The sequence below is a fragment of the Panthera uncia genome, chromosome B1 (genome assembly GCF_023721935.1).
Source record: "Panthera uncia isolate 11264 chromosome B1, Puncia_PCG_1.0, whole genome shotgun sequence".
In the NCBI taxonomy this organism is placed as follows: Eukaryota; Metazoa; Chordata; class Mammalia; order Carnivora; family Felidae; genus Panthera; species Panthera uncia.
The window spans coordinates 64,175,302-64,195,388 of record NC_064811.1 but is presented as its reverse complement, the minus strand read 5'-3'; the positions used below and the strand labels follow the sequence as shown (position 1 = coordinate 64,195,388).

At 37.8% G+C, this 20,087-nt stretch overlaps 1 long non-coding RNA gene across 3 annotated transcripts in view; it reads left to right on the top strand.

The window, feature by feature from the left end:
- LOC125922858 (uncharacterized) overlaps positions 1 to 20,087 on the top strand; it is a 31,878-nt gene that overhangs the window by 7,694 nt on the left and 4,097 nt on the right. Inside the window, exon 5 of one of the 3 annotated variants that reach the window (XR_007457808.1) lies at positions 5,033 to 5,510. The exons of the other annotated variants lie outside the window; for them this stretch is intronic. This is a non-coding gene — a long non-coding RNA (uncharacterized LOC125922858). Of the gene's footprint in view, positions 1 to 5,032; positions 5,511 to 20,087 lie in introns of those variants that run through there. 3 annotated transcript variants of the gene reach the window in all.

Below are 20,087 nucleotides of genomic sequence, written 5' to 3'. Positions count from 1 at the left end.
TGACCATGTTGAGATTTGTCAATTTAATAAACTCCAACTGTATTGTCCAAGTAAAGGAGAATCAAAAGAAATGTTTGGAAAGAAATGCTAATCAGAATTGTACTTTGGAAAGATTATCCTGACAGCAGCAAATGACTGGAAGGTTGGCAGAAAGACCTCTTAGATCTAGAAGAGAGGAAGGAAGGGAGTCGGAGTTGGAAAGTAAGTGTAGGAAAGACAGATTCAAGAAACCTTGGGGGAAGGAATTCTATAAAGCAGTAACTGAGTTCAAGTTTAATACCTACTTTTTACACCTGAGTAAGATTAAAAAAGATTTTCATTTTCAATCAAACTTACACCGGCTTAAAATAAGAAACACATCAATGTGGTTGGTTTTTAATGAAAACTTGCTGATACTTAATAAATTCAAATAATGAGGCACCGACTTGAAGATAAAAAATTCAGATGAAATTTCAGAAGAAAATAAAAAGTGACATCTTTAAAACCCCAGATACAAGGTGGAAACAGGCTGCCTCTCTGAGGAATATATTTAGCCCCTCTAAAATACGCAGTGACCTCTATAGAATTCCTAAGAGGAGAGGCTGCATCTATTTTAAACCACTGTCTTCCTTCTAGCCTCTGAGTACAATGTCAGAGCTCATTAGATATTCAAGTATTTTTGCAGCCATGGTAATAACACAACCTGTTACAACTAAGCCAATATAAAAAGGGTCTGGAAGGAAGATCACTATACTTCACTAGCCTCTCTAGAAGAAGCATTAAAGGAAGAGATGCCAATTCCATTAAGAGCTAATTAACTCATTGTACTTGGCTTTGCTTCTCCAGGATCTCAAACATTCTCTGACTGCAGATAAATTAAGCACAATAATTGCGATAAAAGACATTTTGAGCCATCTCTCCCACTGACTCTTACTTATCAAAGCAAAGGTAAAACTTACTCACCCAGCAATAATTTAACATAACCAAATCAAGCTCTGTGCTACGTAGGCCCTGAAAGTACAATCAAAAATAAAGTCTGGTCCTTTTTATCTTCAAGGATATTGACATTTTGGGACAGGAGACACAAAAGGCATGAACTGGTAGTTGATTGAGTGAAGAAAAATAAGACGAACTAAGCAGGTTGGGGGAAACAACTTTGTAAATAAATGAGAAAATAAAACTTTATAGAAGTTATGATAAAAATGTTTGCAAGGTACAACATGGAATGGGGTAAAAAAAAAAGTTTTCTATGTGGGAAGGACAGACTTAACAGAAAGAATGCAAGCATGTTGCATCTTAAGAAATCAGAAAATCATTTTGTCTTCTCTAAAAGAATGAGTTTAGGTTGGATGATCTCTGCGATCACATCTAACTTCAAAATTCTGTAATATTCTGTTATAACGTACGCGTTCATTAAGCGTTTACGTCTAACCTGGAGGAAGTCTCTGAGAAGAAAGGGGAACAGTGGAGTCATTATCCTATAATGCACTTTGATGGAAGAAAACACATACTGTATTAAATGACTACAAATAACAACATTCTTGGCAAGATGACCATATTGTCTCAGTGTGTCTGATCTCTTGTTCGAAAAAAAACAAATGTCTGTTTCACATCTTTTTTCCATTCAAAATTGTCACCTTCCTCTCCCTGTCTTTCCAACCCCTTGACACACTCCCCATCTACCCATTTATCCATCTCTACCTAGCAGTTTCACTTTTAAATATAAAAACAGGTAAAATGAATATTATTTTTAGGAAAATGCAGATATCACTAGAGCTAACCCTCGCCAAGTAATCTGAACAGTCAATATTTTACCATCTTAGAATATATTTTTGAAGAAAAGTTAAAAGATTTTATAAATGGGCACTAGTGTCATTTGCCAAAATGATGTTAACATTAGCCAAAGGAACACAAAAGTATTGATTTCAATAACCAAGAGTGAATATTTCTGGCAACTACAGTGTTTCAGCAGTAAATATTTTAAATGCACACTTAATTTAATGGACAGAACACAAAGGTGTACTTATGTGACCATACTAAAGCATCCCCCCGTGTTGTCTTTTCTATCAGGACCTCATTAACATTTTTACTTACCAGTTTTTTTTTAACTTTCTCCGAAAACTTCTCCTTTTCCATGTCCATGCAGACTATCTACTATCAGGTGAATATTCTAATATATAATTACTGGCCCACATCTGTGGGGAAATAGGTGCAACTTACATAAATGGGTTAGAAAAAAGCTTAGGGTGGAAAGTCGCCACCAAGAGGCAAAAGTACCAGAGCTTAGCTAGCGAGATATTGTAATAGGATCACAACTACCTTGTTATATCACCTGCAGAAAATTAATTTCCATGTGATGCCAATATCACAAACTCCAGTTGCCTCCCCCAGACCCTTTGCTTCTTACACACACAAGTTAATGATTACTGTCTGATTGTTTTCTCCACGTTCATGTGTGTAAGATCTTGTTTTCTTCACATGGGTAATATCTTGAGAGCTCATTAAATATGGAGACAAAACCCCTCTTTGGGTCTCTTGCCTCCTCCCAGACATTAGCCTCTTTTGCATTCAATTCTGCATCTGCCCTTTTGCTGGACAAGAGAGAACTCTAGACTCACAGTCTGCGACACACATGTTTTTTATTTTTTCAAAATTGTTGCTATCCTCAGAGTTTCAAATTTCTTTGAAAATTGTTTTCTCCCAGGGCACATCAGTGTTAATGTCTCTGATCTGCACTATAGAACATCGAAACAGAGGAGGTAATGATAGCAACACAACTGAAATGGCTGTGACTGAGTCTGATAAAATTAAAGTTTTAGTAAAGACCAAAACTTGAGGGGCACCTGCGTGGCTCAGTCAGTTAAGCATCTGACTCTTGATTTCACCTCAGGTAATGAACACATACATGGTCATGGGACTGAGCCCTGCTTGGGATTCTCTCTCTCTCTTTCCCTCTGCCCCTCCCTTCTCCTGCTCCTGCTCTAATATGCACTCTCTCTTTCTCTCTCTCTCTCTCAAAAAAAAAAGTTAAAAAAAATCAAAACTTGAAAATGTGGCTCTATGTGCATGCTTATCCATAACCAAATGCATTAATCATAATTCAGGCCTCTGCTTTTGATGCCATGCATAATGAACCATGCTTCTTAATGTTTCCTCTTTCCATTTACTATTTGGTTTATGAGTCAATTATTGGATTTTGAGGGGTTTTATAAAGGACTGATAATAAAAATTGATTGCAAAGTACTCTGAAAGCCTCTCCTGATAACTGTTCTAGAGAGAAAAACAGGTTTTTACTCTTCATAACGTTTCCCAGTAGATTATGTATTCCAGAAAGAGTGTACATGTAATGTAAATTCCTAAATTTTCTTAAAATATATTTTAAGGATATTGTCCTTTACTTCAATTAAAAATCTAGTATTGGGGTGCCTGGGTGGCCCAATCGGTTGAGCGTCCGACTTCAGCTCAGGTCGCGATCTCACCGTTCGTGAGTTCGAGCCCCGCGTCAGGCTCTGGGCTGATGGCTCAGAGCCTGGAGCCTGCTTCCAATTCTGTGTCTCCCTCTCTCTCTGCCCCTCCCCCATTCATGCTCTGTCTCTCTCTGTCTCAAAAATAAATAAACATTAAAAAAAATTAAAAAAAAAATCTAGTATTTGCCTCGAAGCATTACTGCACTGGGAGCTATCAAGAACAATAACAGTATTGGCAATTATTTTGATTAAATTAGATCACTCGAAGTTTCCAAATAATTACTAATACACAGAAGGGGATCTAATTTCTAATTTAGAAGAGACTAAAAATAACCTAAGTAATTTCAAAATAAAATTTAAACTCCTACTGATTTCTGGAAGTTTGGCCTGCATAATTATTCAAGAGTAAACTGTTATTTTTATAAAATACTTGAACACTGTTTATTACAGACCTATATAATTTATTGACCATTATAGTATACATGATTACATAACCAATTTGTTCCTCCACATGTTAACCAACCTTAATTAATAGATTTTTTAGGCTAATGCAATTTTTATATAGGTCTTTGGATACTAACAGAAAAAGAGTAATTAAGCCATTTGATAGGTCAAGAAAAACTATTTAAGACAATTTTCCTGAGAAGCCAACACATAATAACACAATGCTGATTTGGATTTTAGAAAAGTCAAGGTCTGGTTGTGTCTGTTTAATTGGGAACCATTATCAAATCCTGTAACTCCTTTGTATCTTACTTTATCTATTGAGAGACGCTGGTAATAAATTGTAGCTTCCTTCAAGTCATACTTAGGGAAGTTAATTGAGAGGTATGAGCTACATAAAACAGGGACCATGTTTTCTACTTTTCATTTTAAGTCATGAGCCCTTAAATCCATGAGGCACTGAAGACATCAGATGACAGCTGCTTCCAATCACTGTTCAGGTTCTTGGTCCAGAACCAATTGCCCTGATTTATACACTATGTTCCGATCAGTTTCTAACCTTTTTGTTACTGATGACATTTGTCATTCTTCAATTTACAATCTAACTTGGCCTTTCTGCCAGATATTTTACCCTGTTTTTCCAGTACGACCTTGACCATCGCTTCCGGCCTGGATTTTTCTTCTACGTTGCTTCATCTTTCCCAGAGTTATGCATTTAGCCCAACCTCCTGTGGGTGGCGCTCCTGCCTGAGTCTCCCCAGCTTGAAAGCAGGATCCAAGGGCTGCTTCTTCATCTGCCAGCAGTGCCCTGAAGAAACAACTTTCCCCACAGGCAAAGGCCATGATATGGTGTGGTGGGAAGGGCATCAGGCCTGCCAGACAAGAACTCCCCTGGCAGCCTACCTGAAATTCCAGCCAAGGATCATAAGTGTTGCTCTTTAAGATAACTTTGTTTTCAGAATCTGTATCCTCCTAACTGCCATTCCTACCTTTTTCTATTGAAATAATTGTTTTCCTACGTGATTATTGAGAACTCAAGGTTTCTTAAGATTTCAACAATTGTGTTATAGCAGAACAGATGGTGATCGGTAAACAAGATTTTTACGTTTCTTGTAATCTGTCTCCCCTTTATTCTGTTTTAGTACTGAGAAAGAAGTAAGTATTTACGAAAGTTTTCCTCTCACTAACAAGAGACTGTACGTGCACCGGGGGAGACTGGCCCAGGGGTGATGGTAACAGAAGTGATAGAAACTAAGCAGAATGAGAAAAATCCAAATGGACCCAGGGAACAGTATCAAGACTGATCCTCACCAGATGATTCAAATTCCTAAAATCTGGGATGTACTGAGTTTTTGTTTCACTGTGGAGGTTGCTTTCCTTACACATGCCTTCTGAGCAGAAGTAGATTTTAACAAGATTAAGCCTTCTGTTGCCTGGAAAAAAGAATACATTAATTGGTAAATAAATCATCAAAATTCATTTAATTAAGTACGTAAGCTACTTACAGAAGCACAGCACTTTCTGGAATAAAGGGAGTCCTAGCCATGTTGATTTGGGGTCAGCAGGGATGAGGTGCATCGAAGGAGAGGGTCCGGTCCAGGTGAGGTAGCCCATGGCTGCAGGAGGACTAAGAATGGCCTGTAACAAACATGGGGATATACTGGGAAGAAATCACCAATATTAAGAGATGAATAAAGGAGAGGTTAAGGGGAGATCTTAATCAACTTTACCATTTTGGCAAGGTTTACAGTTAATTTGTTCTAAAGATGTGTGTTCCTTGCAGAACACAGGAAGAAACCATGGAAATATACACATAGGAGGATGTCTTATAAAGAATAGTTTATATGTACTCCCAGTCCCAGCCTCAAAATTCGGATGGCCTGGAGTCCACTCTCCCTTCTCCTCATATTCCTGATGCACACACATGAGGACACCCCAACCTGAAGGTTTCATCTGGCTCCAAGACCAGCCTGACCACCCCATACACCTGCAGTGTGGGGGCCCTGTTAACAGGAAATTCTGGAATCCTAGGTAGCTAAAAGGAAGGGATCCAGGTCTGGATGAACATGTTCTTTTGGCCACTTAACTCCTCAAATTGGGAGGGGCAGGGCAAGAAAAGGCAGGTACCCTTAAAAATATGGAAATATAGCCTTTTCCTTCCCATCCCCCCACCAGTGACATTACCCTAGTGTTATAAATACATGTGCACAATGTTCATTTAGAGTGACTTTCAGTTTAGTTCAAGACATGTACAAGACTTTATTAACACCACCTAGAAAAATAGGGAACATCTCAGTGAATGAGAAAGCACTGTATTAAGTGTGTAAGTATGGGTAAAAATTGTGATTTCTTTGGAAGAAAGTCAAATGTGTTCACCTCTGCTCTTTGGATCATAGAATAATCAAGTTTACAGCTTAAGATCATGTTTCATTTTGCAGAGAAGAGTGAAATTGAATGAGTTTCAATATCTAGATAGTATCTTGTACCTAGTAGCAGCATATAAATATGTACTGAATGATGAAATTATTAGCCAAAACTAAAGAAAGTGAGAGAGCCAGGAGACTCCTGATTCCCCGTAAGTTGTTTTGCAGTACGTATCCCTGTGTTTTCCCCAGCCATATTCAACAATGCATTAAGACGTAATCATAGCCTCATAGCTCCAAAAGCCAATATGTGAAGGGACAGGGGAAAGCAAAAAGACTCTTCTCCCAATCACAGGAATATGTCTTTGTGCACTTTTAGTTAAGAAGAAGAACACCATAGTTCCAATCCTTTTAAGGGGTATAACAAAATGACCCTGGCAAAAAGGAAGCCATGCTAACCGTCTGCTTAAAAGGGGCTAGAAGAAGTATTTTAGCTTCTTTAGCCCAAATGCACACAAAAAAGATATTGAAGCATATCCAAGTGTACCTAAAACCTCTTTCTTCTAGCGAATTATTGGACAAAAATCTGGCCTACTATCACTTCCTGGTTCCCTCAGCAAATGGCCTGTGCTGATTTTATTTTATAGTATCAAACATTTTATCTAAATACGGTAGTTACTTGAGACAGAGGACTGGATTCAGTAAGTCTTTTATTAGCAGTCCATTGTTTAAAAAAAATAATACAACTACAGATCGGCTAAAAGCATGGAGTCATTCTCTACAAAACCAATGTTCCAAATGTAATTCCATCTGCTTGATACTTTGACATTTTAGGTCTGGAAAAGCACAGGGTGAAAGATGGCAGAGAGCAGGGAAATTTTAGTTCGGAAGTGCAACAGCTCACTTAGAGCTTCACGAAAGCAGAACATAAAACCACTGTGACTAATACATTTTTCAGATGTATTAAGTAGAAAGGCTCAGAGGCAAAAGAGAGACAAGAGGCAAACACAATTGGCTCCTGCACCAGCTCTTCAGGATTCTGGTGTGATGCCCTAAGATTATTTTCATAGCTGGGCAAGAATGATAGGTTGTAAATGTATAACTCACTGGCAAGACAATACTTTCTGAAAATAGTATTTTCTACTGAGATATCAACAACAAAAAAAATGGATATAAGGGTTACACCAACTGTTTCTCTAGATAGGGTGCACCTGTTTAAGAAAGAAAAATGTCTAAAGAATTTGTTCTCCAATTTCACATCCCTTGACCTTTGTGACCATTCACTTCACAATGCTAATAAGGGACAGCCCAAACTTTAAATCAATCTGTACTTGGAAAGTATATTGGATGTTTATTCATCCAAACCAAATAAAGTTCTCTTCAAAAAACAGTCAAAACTTTTCCTTATTTTGCACAAATATAACTGGAAAATCCATATTGAAAAGGCTAGATGCATACTATTAAAAGTATGTGACTGTTGCTTACAAAATAGTACCTTCTTTTTTGGTAACAGCTTTACTGAAATACAATTCATGTATCATACAATTCACAAACTTAGAGTGTATAACAATGGATTTTGGTATATTCACAGAGTTGTACAACCAATCAACACAATCAGTTTCAAAGCATCATTATCACTCCCAAAAGAAATCCTATAGCCTTTAGTTATCACCCCACCCACCTAGACTCCGAGCCCTGTCATAGGAAACTACTAATTTACTTTCTATCTCCGTAAATTTACCCATTCTGAATATTTTATATGAATGGAATCTCATAATATGTGATATTTTGTGATTGATTTTTCTCTTAGCATAAAAATATTATGGTTCATTTATATTATAGCATGTATCAGTAATTCATATTTATTATTGACTGAATAATATTCCACTATATGTATTAAATCACATTTTGTTTATCCACTCATTAGTTGATGGACATTTGGGTTGTTTTCACCCTTTGGCTATTATGAATAATGCTTCTATGAAAATTAGTGTACGTATCTTTACATGTATATGTCTTTATTTCTCCTGAATATATACCTAGGTGTGGAATTCTTGGGTCAAATGACAGCCCCATGTTTAACTTTTTGAAGAATTGCCACGTTGCTTCCCAAAATGGTTGTACCATTTCACATTCCTACCACCTATGTAATGAGGATTCAAATTTCTTTACATTCCCACCAAGACTTGTCATTATCTGACTGTTTGCCCATTTCGTAAATGGTTTATCTTTTCAGTATTGAACTGTAGGAGTCCTTCCTATATTCTAGATACCATCCCCTTAGCAGATGTATGATTTGTATATAATTTCTTTTATTAACAAGAGTTGTCTTTTCACCCTTTTGAGACTGTCCTCTGAAGCACAAAAAATTTTAATTTTGGTAAAGTCTATTTAATATTTTTCTTTTGTTGCTTATGTTTTTGAAGTGTATCTAAAAAACCATTGTCAAATCCAAGATCATGAAGATTTATCACTATGTTTTCTTCTAAGAGTTTTATAGTTTTAGCTTTTTTAAAAATATATTTGAGAAAGAGAGAAAGAGAAAGCACACACATGAGTGGAGGAGAGGGGCAAAGGGAGGGAGGGGGGGGGGGAGAGAGAGAGAGAGAGAGAGAGAGAGAGAGAGAGAGAGAGAGAGACTCTTAAGCAGGCTCCACACTCAGCACAGAGCCTGACATGGGGCTCAGTTCCAAGATCCTGGGATCGTGACCTGAGCTGAAATCAAGAGTCAGATGCTCAACCAAGTGAACCACCCATGCACCCCAGTTTTAGCTTTTATACTTTGGTCTTTAATATATTTCAAATTAATTTTCACATGCAATATTGAAGTAGTAGTCCAACTTCATTCTGTTCAAGGTGGATATAGAGTTGTTTTAGTGCCATTTAGCAAAAATACTCTTTTTCCCATATTGAATAGTGTTGGAACACTCACTGAAAAACAATTGACCATAGATATGTGGGCTGATTTCTAGACTTCCAATTCTATTGATAGATCTATATGCCTATCTTTATGCCAATACTATGTTGTCGCAATTACTTTCGTTTTGTAGTTGGTTTTAAAATTGAGAAATGTAAGTCCTGCAACTTTCTCTTCCCCTAATATGCCTTGGCTATTTTGGATATTTGGCTTTTATATATGCATTTGGGGATCACAATGTCAGTTTCTACAAAGAAGCCAGCTGGGATTCTGATAGGGATTGTGCTGAATTTATAGATCAGTTAGGGAAGTATTGCCATATTAGTAATATTAACTTTTTCAGTTCATGAACACAAGATGTCTTTCTCTTTACTTAATTCATTAGTTTCTTTTTAGAATATTTTGTAGTTTTCAGAGTATTAGTTTTGCATATATTTTGTTAAACTCATTCCTAAGCATTTTATTCTTAACATTTTTTATTATTTATTTATTTATTTGAGAGAGAGAGAGAGAGAGAGAGAGAGAGAGAGAGAGAGAGAGAGAATATCTTAAGCAAGCTCCATGGTCAATCCAACAAGGAGCCCGATGCAGGGCTCAATCACATGACCCTGAGATCATGACCTGAGCCAAAATCGAGTTGGACACTCAAGCGACTGAGCCACCCAGGCGCCCCAGGATCTTATTATTTTTGATGCTATTTTGAATGAAACTGTTTTCTTGATCTTATGTTTGAATTGGTCACTGCAAGAGTATATATAGTAGAATATAAACTCTTATATATGCATACAATATGTTGACTTTTATATCTTGATCTTGTTGCCACAACCTGGTGGAATTTGTTCATTAGTTCTAATAGTTCCTTGGTGGATTCCTTAGTGTTTTCTATATACAATATCATGTCATCTCAAATAGAAATAGTTTTACTTCTTAGTAATGCTTTTTAAATACTAATTCACAATATTTTAGCATTAAATGAAACAGCCGAATGTATTATTACCAGATGTAAGAACTTAGACAAGTATCTGGATTTTTCATTTTTATCAAAATCTACTTTCTACTAGTGTATAATCATCTCTGATAAAACATTCCTTTTCTCTTCTTTTTGTTTTCTGTTCTTTAATATAGATTACTTAGACAATTGTTTCTTCTGCCCACTTTACTTCTTTACAGTGAAACTATTGCCTTGCTGCAAAAATAGAGATGTAATACCATTTATTTTTAAACGATTATATTATTTAATCAGTCGCAGGGTCAGTAGTCTTTTTTTTTTAATATTTATTTATTTTGGGGAGAGCGCAAGCAAGGAAGGTGCAGAGAGAGAGAGGGACAAGGATCGGAAGTGGGCTCTGTGAAGACAGGCTAACAGCAGTCAGCTTGAACTCACAAACCCCCAGCTCATGACCTGAGCCAAAGTCAGACCAACTGAGCGAGCCACCCAGGTGTCCCAGGTCAGTAGTCTTTGATTCAGTAAAATAAACTTCTTTATAAAATGACTTTACACAGAAATCAAAAGTACAGAAAAGCAATGTCATATCACTGTGCGGTAAATTTGTACCAATATAAGTAAAACAATAGAACATCCGTCCACAAAAGACCAATGAAATGTTTGATGTACGTATCCCCCATATCACAAAATGTAAATAACTGCCACATACGGCACCTTTTCCCGTCCACGTAGAAAACTGCTTCGGTCATCACTTTGCAACACATTGAGTAGAAAACTACAGCATCTGGCACAAGACTGATACAAAGCAATAAAAATTAGTGAAGAATTATTTAACGGATTCTGTGGATACTGAGGCTTTCAACACGCCTCTCTGTCTCTGTACAAAATGCATCTATCATTCCCATATGGCTCTCTTTATTAGGATTACGTTTCTGAGGCACTCATTAAAGAGTTTAGCTGATGTGTTACCCTAGAGGGGATTGAGGTCAGGGGCAACCTCTTGACCCCAGGATGCGGTCTCCAGAGCCAAGGAATATTTCAAGGAGGGGGACCATGAAGTTTCCCTAAGAAAATATTATCTCTTTTAAGAAGTTTTATCTAGAAGTTAGAAGACACACAGAGATGCTGCAGTTAGGGCAAGGTTAAAATCTCTCATCAGAGACAAATAGATTAACCTGCGACACAACTTTAGTGCTGTGCTATTTTGTATTATGTGCTTGTATAAAGGAAATATATATAATTGCAGGAAAAGTTTAAGCAATTAGTCTTCTAGTCTGGCTGACTGTATTTCATATTTTTGACAATTACCCACTCACATTTTTTCAAGACAAAGGTTTAACTGTTATAAAAACAGTTATTGAATGTATATTAAAATTTGGCAGGGCTGATAGCCTATGTTATCACTAATTCATAATAAAGCAAACCACAAGAATGCTTACTTACAAGTGACTTATCCGAACATGCCCCCATAAACTATATTGAAATGCTGTTGATTTTAATCTCGATGGAGCACTGGAGCATCCTTATTAGTAAGAAGGTAGGAAAATCAATCTAGAATTGAGTTAGCTATTATGCAGAATGATCTGAATTTTAATCTTGATCTGACTTTTAAGCTGAGATCTACCCTTTTGTGACTGTCATATTGGATAAATCACAGAATCTCTCTTAAAGCCTGTTTTTGTTTGTTTGTTTGTTTGATTGGTAAGCTAAAAGTAATGAAAAGTACTTAGTTTATGAAGTATTTTCAGGATAAGATGAGAAAGTGCACAATAGAAAAATTCAGTACAGTGCTTGCCACAGGGTTCTCAAATAGACTTTGCTTCTTAATCCTGTTCTTAGCCTATCCGAAAATCAAATAATTTATATGTCTTATATTCACATCTACTTATGATTAAGAGCTAATAATACACTACAGTTTCCTCATTTACAATATATGCATTGATACTGTCTACTAGTAATGGAAATGAAACACTTTAAATCAAAAGAAAAATAGGGGCGCCTCGGTAGCTCAGTCAGTTAAGCGTCTGACTTCCGTTCAGGTCATGATCTCATGGTTCTCGAGCTCGAGCCCCATGTCACGCTCAACTGCGCAGAGCCAGATCCTCTGTCTCCCTCTCATTGCCCCTCCCCCACCCCAATCCCCCATGAGCTCTCTCTCAAAAATAAATAAACAGTTTTTTTTTTTAATTTAAAAGATAAATATACAGGGGCGCCTCGGTGGCTCAGTTGGTTAAGTGTCCAACTTCGGCTCACGTCATGATCTCACAGCTGGTGAGTTCCAGCCCGGCTTCAGGCTCTGTGCTGACAGCTCAGAGCCTGGACCCTGCTTCAGATTCTGTCTCCCTCTCTCTCTGCCCCTCCCTTGCTTGCGCTCGGTCTCTCTCTCTCTCTCAAATATAAGTAAACGTTAAATTTTTTTTAAAGATAAATATATAATAGGGATTATATTTTATATATACTATATAGCTATAAAGTACATATATACTATGCTATATATATAGCAATATATATTTATATATATAGATACATATTTATATATATAGCTATATATTATAGTATATCTATTTAATGCATATACATTTTATGCATATATATAATAAAATTTCCAACTTTATACCTTAGCATTTGGATGAAGGACTAGCAGGTAACAAACCACAGCCTACATTGAACCATATGCCCCATTAATTCAAAAATTGCTTTTCTGGCTAGGGTACGTCTTTTTCACAGGCACTAGGAACACACTAGATGAGACAGGACAAGTCCATTTTATCTATGTATCACCTAGAACTCTTAGCATAGTACCTAGGAAGTCGTAAGAGCTTGAAAATGTTCAGTAAACAAAAATTACATCTCACACCTGATGAAAGATAGAGAAAGATGATAAGGTAGATTAAAATGCTAAAAATACAAGGAAAATGTCACATTGGATATGCTATAAACATAAAAATATTTTACTCTAGTAAGTATTATTGAAAACTATATATTGGTACAATAGTAACTTTACACAATTTATAAATAAAGATATAATATCATGGATATGAGCTCAAATAAGTTTTTATTAATAGGGTTGGTTTCAAAGGGTATGGAGACTTTGGTGGGGGTGTTCAAGTATTCCTCAACCATACACCTATATTTCTATCTACCTAGTGATCCATTTTTGTTTTTAGCTTGAAATTTCTCTCACTTGAAATTTTTTGTTTATATTCAGATATGATGGAAGAAGAGAGCAAGAGGTATGATTGAGTGTCAGTGGGCATAAAATGAAATTTTAGAAGTCTCCTAGGTATCTAATTCCCCAAGTCTCATAGAGACCACACACATTATACCATAAAGGAACTCTATTTGTCAAACTCTTGATATGTATTTGAAATACTTCAAAACTCATAGTTGGAGAATTTATCTTGATATGCCCTTTGCATCTCTCTTGCTGAATGAAAGCAATCACCTTCTTATAAGTCTTCAATAAGATTTGTAGAGGTTTTGGTTTGTCAGTTTTCAAAAAAGGGTAACTGCCTTTACTTGTAGGTAAGCCCAATACCCTAATTCATCTACTTAGGGATCTTTTTGTTATTACTTTTCTGTCACAGATTGTCCCCTACATAGATGGTCTTTCATTATCAACATGAAATATCAATAGATTTATATATAATTATAATGTAAATATATTATTTATATATGTATACATAATACAATAGATTATATAATTTATACTTATATACAATACATATTATCTAATTATATATAACATGTATTATAAGTATATATGAATAGGAAATTGAAAAGAAGATAAAATGTAACTTACAATGTGTTAAATAATTGTTATTTATCACTGCTTCAAATAATTTTGATCTCACTGATATTATTTTACTTTTTTGTTAAAGTCTTGATTAAAAAAAAACTTATTTTGAGAGAGAGAGAGAGTTTGGACATGAACAGGGGAGGGGCAGAGAGAGAGGGAGAGAGAGAATCCTGAGCAGGCCCCATGCTCAGCACAGAGCCCAACATGGGGCTCGATCTCAAAATGCAGAGATCATGACCTGAGCCAAAATCAAGAGTCTGACGCTTAACTGACTGAGCCACCCAGGTGCCCTACTGGTATTAATTGAGAGCAACATGATTATTTTTTTTTAACTTGATTTGAATCTTTGAGGTACAGCAATTCAAGACTATGGCTTTAAATGCAGTGCGTTTTAAAATATGATTTTAATGAAAAATATTCTTCACAAGCCGCATAGATCCAAATGAGAGAGGTGCAACATAGGCTCTGCTTACTGAATCACAATATCATTTTTCCCCCAATTATATAAAAGATTTTTTTAATCCAGCATTATATCTCTATCTTCCCTGAAAACAATTGGTTATTGTTTCATGCTAGTTAGAAGGTACTGTGCATCTTTAACTAGAGGAGGTCTTGTTTCCTCCAGCCCAGGACTTCCTACTTCACCCTCTAGTCCTGGAGCACCTGACTACCTCCAAGATCATCTGTCAGTGAAAGAGAAGAAAATGGTTTTTCTCTTGAGGCTGCAAAAGTGGGGAGGGGGCACATACGTATGGATGTGTGTGCATGTACATGTGCATATGTGTATTGACAGACATATGTGTATCAAGGTTTGTTAAAAGAATATGATCGAAAACTGGCATTTATTGGTTGACCTGTGCCTCAAAATGAAAGTTTATATGAAACTCTCTAATGAACTTTTCTGAGTTAATAGTTCTCGGAGATATGCTAGAGTAAGAGGGAAAGAGGGAGGGTAGGAGGGATGGGAGAGAGATGGAAAAGAGAGATGTTTTATGCTACAGCGGAAGAAATATTTACAACATTAAAATGCAAAAAGGATAGACTGCAGGAGCAATAAAGGTAGAGGCCATATCTATCTCCTTCCTAAGTACTCCATTTAGAATCTGATCCTTGTATGGTTTCCAAATCCAGCTGTTGAAACCAACTATGATGAATGGACCGTAATAATTGTGTGATACGCTTCATATGGTACCTCTCAGAATTGCATACGATCTGGAGCATCATTTATAAGAGGAAAAGAATGTGCTTTAGCCAAGCCCTTCTCAGCGTATAAGTTGGCTTCAAGAATAAAAAGTAAAAAAGAATCATGAAATCAAACATAAACACCTCGAACAGTAGTTGAAAATAAAGACAGCCAGGGAAGCTTCTTACTTTCCATGGCCAATTCCATTTCTTTCATCAAAACTTGACTTTCCAGGTAACTTAACAGATTGTACCTGGTGTCATTTGTGATTTTTCAGTTGGAAGAGGTAAAGTGGACATTCTCAGTTCATAGTGTGAGCGTAATTCTGGCAACTTCTGCATTTCCCTTAGAATATCCATAAAGGTATCAGAAAGTGAAAGGTTAACTTTAATTTTTAAAAAAAGTCAAAGGAATAACACTCAAAAGTTGAGATCTGTGGTGCATTGAACTAGGTTGTCTCTTAACAATATATAAATGTAAAAATGTCCACTTTTCCTGAAACAAAAGAAACCATGAGTAAAGCTTTTATTTTTAAGCCGGAAGGAAACTTACTGGGTGGAACAGATAAAGAAACAAGTGCGGAGCATTTAAGTTATTTGACCTAGCGGTATAGCTTGTTAGTGGCAAGGCAGGTGCTCCAGTGTGAATTTTCTCACTCTGAGACCAAAGTTTCTTCCCTGAGCTTCACTACTTTCCCCTCACACAGAGGATAGTTGTAAAGGGGCCACGGGCTCAGTTTAAAGGTATACACCCCTACTGTATATGGGCCCAGCAGACCTTTAAAGGCTGCTAACAGGTCACAGTAGGAACAATGGCAGTAGCTTTGCAATGTACATTGTCTCCTCATCATGACAGGTCTGGTAACTCAGCTAAATGACAGCTGTTATCATCCAGCCCTTAATTAAATTTAGAAAATTTAAGAAAATGTGACTAACTTTCTGTCACGGTATTTTAAGTTTTGCAGTGTTCCAGACTTCAAGTCTCTACAATGGTAATTGTCAACACAGGGGCGCCTGGGTGGCTCAGGCAGTTGAGCTTCCAACTTTGGCTCAGGTCATGAGTCCACACTTCATGAGTTTGAGCCCCACATCCAGCTCGCTGGTGGAGCCTGCTTCAGATCCTCTGACCTCCCCCCTCTCTACTCCTCCCCCCCTCAAAAATAAATAAAAACATTAAAAATAACAATAATAATTCTCAACACGGGCCACCACACTAGAGTCATCTGACGAACTGTTAAAAATATGGAACTCTGGGGTGCCTGGGTGGCTCGGTCGGTTAAGCATCCGACTTCGGCTCGGGTCATGATCTCACGGTCTGTGAGTTCGAGCCCCGCATTGGGCTCTGTGCTGACAGCTCAGAGCCTGGAGCCCGTTTCAGATTCTGTATCTCCCTCTCTCTCTGCCCCTCCCCTGTTCATGCTCTGTCTCTCTGTCTCAAAAATAAATAAACGTTAAAAAAAAAAAATATGGAACTCTGAGGCCCCACCTCAGGACAATGAAATAAGAATGGCTAGGAGGTAGCACAGGGTGGGGGGTTTTGTGTGTCTTTTAGGGTATTTGGTTTTTTGCTGTTTTCAGCATAAGCCACTTTGGAACAGCATTTTTTAAGTGCCTCCAGTGATTCCAATGTGCAGCCAGGGTTGAGAATCATCTGGACTTCTGTCCTCCTGTTGCTTTTCATTGTCCTTATGAAAGACTCTGGTGGCAGTGACAGACCAGTCATAACTAAAATCTCAGGTCAATGTACTTTCTACCCTTTTTGGTCCTTTCTTGAAAAAATTTCCTCGAGGCCAGTGTTGTCAAACTTTCTGATTCATCAGAATCCTGCGGAGGGCTTGCTAACACATATATTTCTAGGCCCCATGCCCACAGTTTCTGATTCAGGAGGTTTAGGGTGAGACCAGAGAATATGCGTTCTGTCAAGATCTCAGGTGATGCTGGTGTTGCTGGTCCAGGAATCACACTTTGAGAACCATTACTACCAGATTCCTTCTTCCCTAGTGGTCTTTTCCCACCAAAAGCAAGATTCTTTGACTACTAGGTCTCCCGAGTCTATCCCTGCTTCCCTTCTGATCAGTGCCTAACCTCTAAGCAAATGTATTTGCCTCTCAGTAGCTATAGAAAGCTTCTAGCAGATTTTACCAGCTGGACTCGTCCATTTGCTTTTAGTTCTTAAAGAGCACCTCTCTTTTCCTTGCAACATTTCAAAAACATTTGAACTGCGTGACTTTCTTAAGAAATGATATTTTCCCATAAACGATGCACAACTGTGGTTATGCTACAACGTCTTTAGTGCATGCCATGCAGACATGAGAGGACACAAGTATGTACATTTGCTTTTTCACACAGTACAAATAAAGGGGTGAACACCCCCCCCCCCACCGCGACTTTCCTTCCTCCTTCTGAATGCATTAAGGAACTCACTGCTGGTAAGTAGAAACTGATGCCCAAAGCCTGTGGAACACCGAGATACACTTAAATCAGGAAAAACTTAAAATTTAAAATAGAAAAGGAAGACATTTACCAAGCACATACTATGGGCCTGAGCATCAAGCATTTTTAATTCACAAGACAGCAGTAGTTAGTAAGCCCTCCAAGTGATTCTCAGACAGGCTAACATTTTGAGAACCACTGACCTGAGGAAATATTTGAATGTTGGCATTTGCGCAGAAAAAATGAAAAGCACTTTGGGGCTTTAACAGGCCTGGGGAGGTCTCCTCTGAAAGAGAAACACCTGACGAGGGAAACGAGGTAGCTGGGAACTTGGGGAGAATAACCGTTGGGGGGCTGAAGCAATCAATAGAGGAGAAATGCACAGTGGTCACCTGCTTTGGGTGAGCTGTGTGCATTGCCCTCTTGTGGGTTGTTAGGTCAGAGTATGGTAGGAGACCCCTCTGGGAGAGGTAGAGGAGGGATGTTTTAGACATCGCCTTACTGGTGGCTTTCAGGCTGCCTTCTTACCCCTGGGACTCCACCATTGTGAATGGTCCTCACAAATGTCAAAAATCTAAATGAATTTATAGATGGGGTTAAGAATAAATCAGGTTTGGGAGGAGAGGTGAGTGTGGCAAAGCAGGGGATGATGGAGGGAGGGTGTTGCCTGAGTCAGATTCAGACTTCATTCTGATAGTCCCTTCCTAGCTGGTGATCTCAGGCAAATTACTTAATCTAACTCAGGTTTTGTCCTTATCTATAAAAGGGGATAATCATACCTACCTCAGAGAATTGTTGTGAGGATTAAAAGAGATAATGACCTGCTTGGCACCCAGTAGGAACTCAATTGTCCAAAGGCAGCTGGCAGACCCAGCTCTCCCTCCGGCATAATGGAAGCAGTCTTACCTTTTTCTTAAGTAGAAGCTTTTCTCCATGGGTTTTGCTTTTCCTTGTCTGCTTTGTCTTGTGTGAATAGAAATGACCAGAGAGAAAGAGCTGTGTCCTCCCCTGAGAGTAGGTGGGAACTGGTTGCATATCAGCTTGTTCTCTCATCCTGCTCCCCAACCTTCCCAGGCTCTCCCCTCCAGCTCTTGTGTGGGTGGGGGTGGGGATGTTGCCACAGGCATGTTTATGTACTCCTCCAACACTCAGCTCTGCTGGAGGAGAATCGGTCTTAATTACTCATTTACCTAGCATAACTCAGCAAATCTGTGTTTTAAGGAGAATTGTTCTATAAAGACCTTCATGTCTCCATTTCCCATTTGGCCTCAGAAAGGTGACCTGGACTATTCAGGATAGAGGAGGTTAGGTCACATTTTTGTTTCTTCCATCCTGTTTTGGATTTGTGAATTTTAAAAGTAAATGCTTACAATGCATGGATGAATTCTGCATGCCAGCTACCTGTCAAATGTAGCAAGAACTCAGCCAGCTACTGCATTAGGTTTTGGTTTAAAGCCACTCTAAATGATTTATTGTTTTTAAATTATTTATGTGGCATTATTCCTTTCTTGTAAAATGCAAAAGTGCTGTCAGGAACAGCACGGCAGCAAGGTTATGAATGGTACTACAAGTAAATCAAGGTAATTAGAGGCTTCAAGTTGCAAATACTGACAAGTTCTCCACCAGCCACCACTTCACTGATGATAATAAAATTTGCATGATTTCCTGACATTATACTCACCACATATTTTCACTGCACGCTCACCGTAATTACTTAGGGCATGATCTCACACTCATGGCAAGCAGAACTCTCACTGAACCCAGCTGTGACTATTACAGATGCTTAGAAATGAAGCGGGTGGAATTAAGGGAAGAGTTCCCTACATAGCTTTAGGGATCTGTGATGTATCAACTGAATTTTGACAGCTCAGAAAAAGGAAAATAATCTCCACTACTCCTAAGTCACAATCAGGTCAAATTATAGTGAGAATAAAGGATCTCAAAGACAGGATTTGGGTCCTGGGTTTTGTGACTATTAATTTCTACAATTTGGGTTCTTTTGTTTGTTTGTTTGTGGGTGTTTTTTGTTGTTGTTGTTGTTTTGCTCTAATAAAAAAAAAATCAAAGGTTATTTTAATCCCTGATATGACAGGACATATAGGCATGACTCTAGGTGTGATTATGGAAAGAAAACTTCTGTGTTCTTCATCAAGGGTCAGAATGGACAAGTCATAGGAATTCAGTACACTAAAGATCCCATGGACACCTCTTAAGGTATGAGGTAATTAAAGCAGGCCAATTCAATACCTGTAATCCATAGCTAACCTCTCATTTTGTCCAGTTATTCCCCAGGGCTCAGTGCACCCCTCATATATGCCAGCACATGAATCCTTATACTCTCCGTGCTCAGGCTCAGAGAAACAAACTTACATCTGACCATTTGTTCTTTTCTAAGCCCCAATAGAGAAGGGAACATTTAGGTTTTGAACCATGCAATATATAACAGAGTTCCAAGGATGAATATACCGTATAAGCTAAAGCCAGGAATACAAACAAAGAAACCAAGGCTGATTTGATTCTCATCTTTGCCTTGTGATCTGAGGAGATTGATATAATC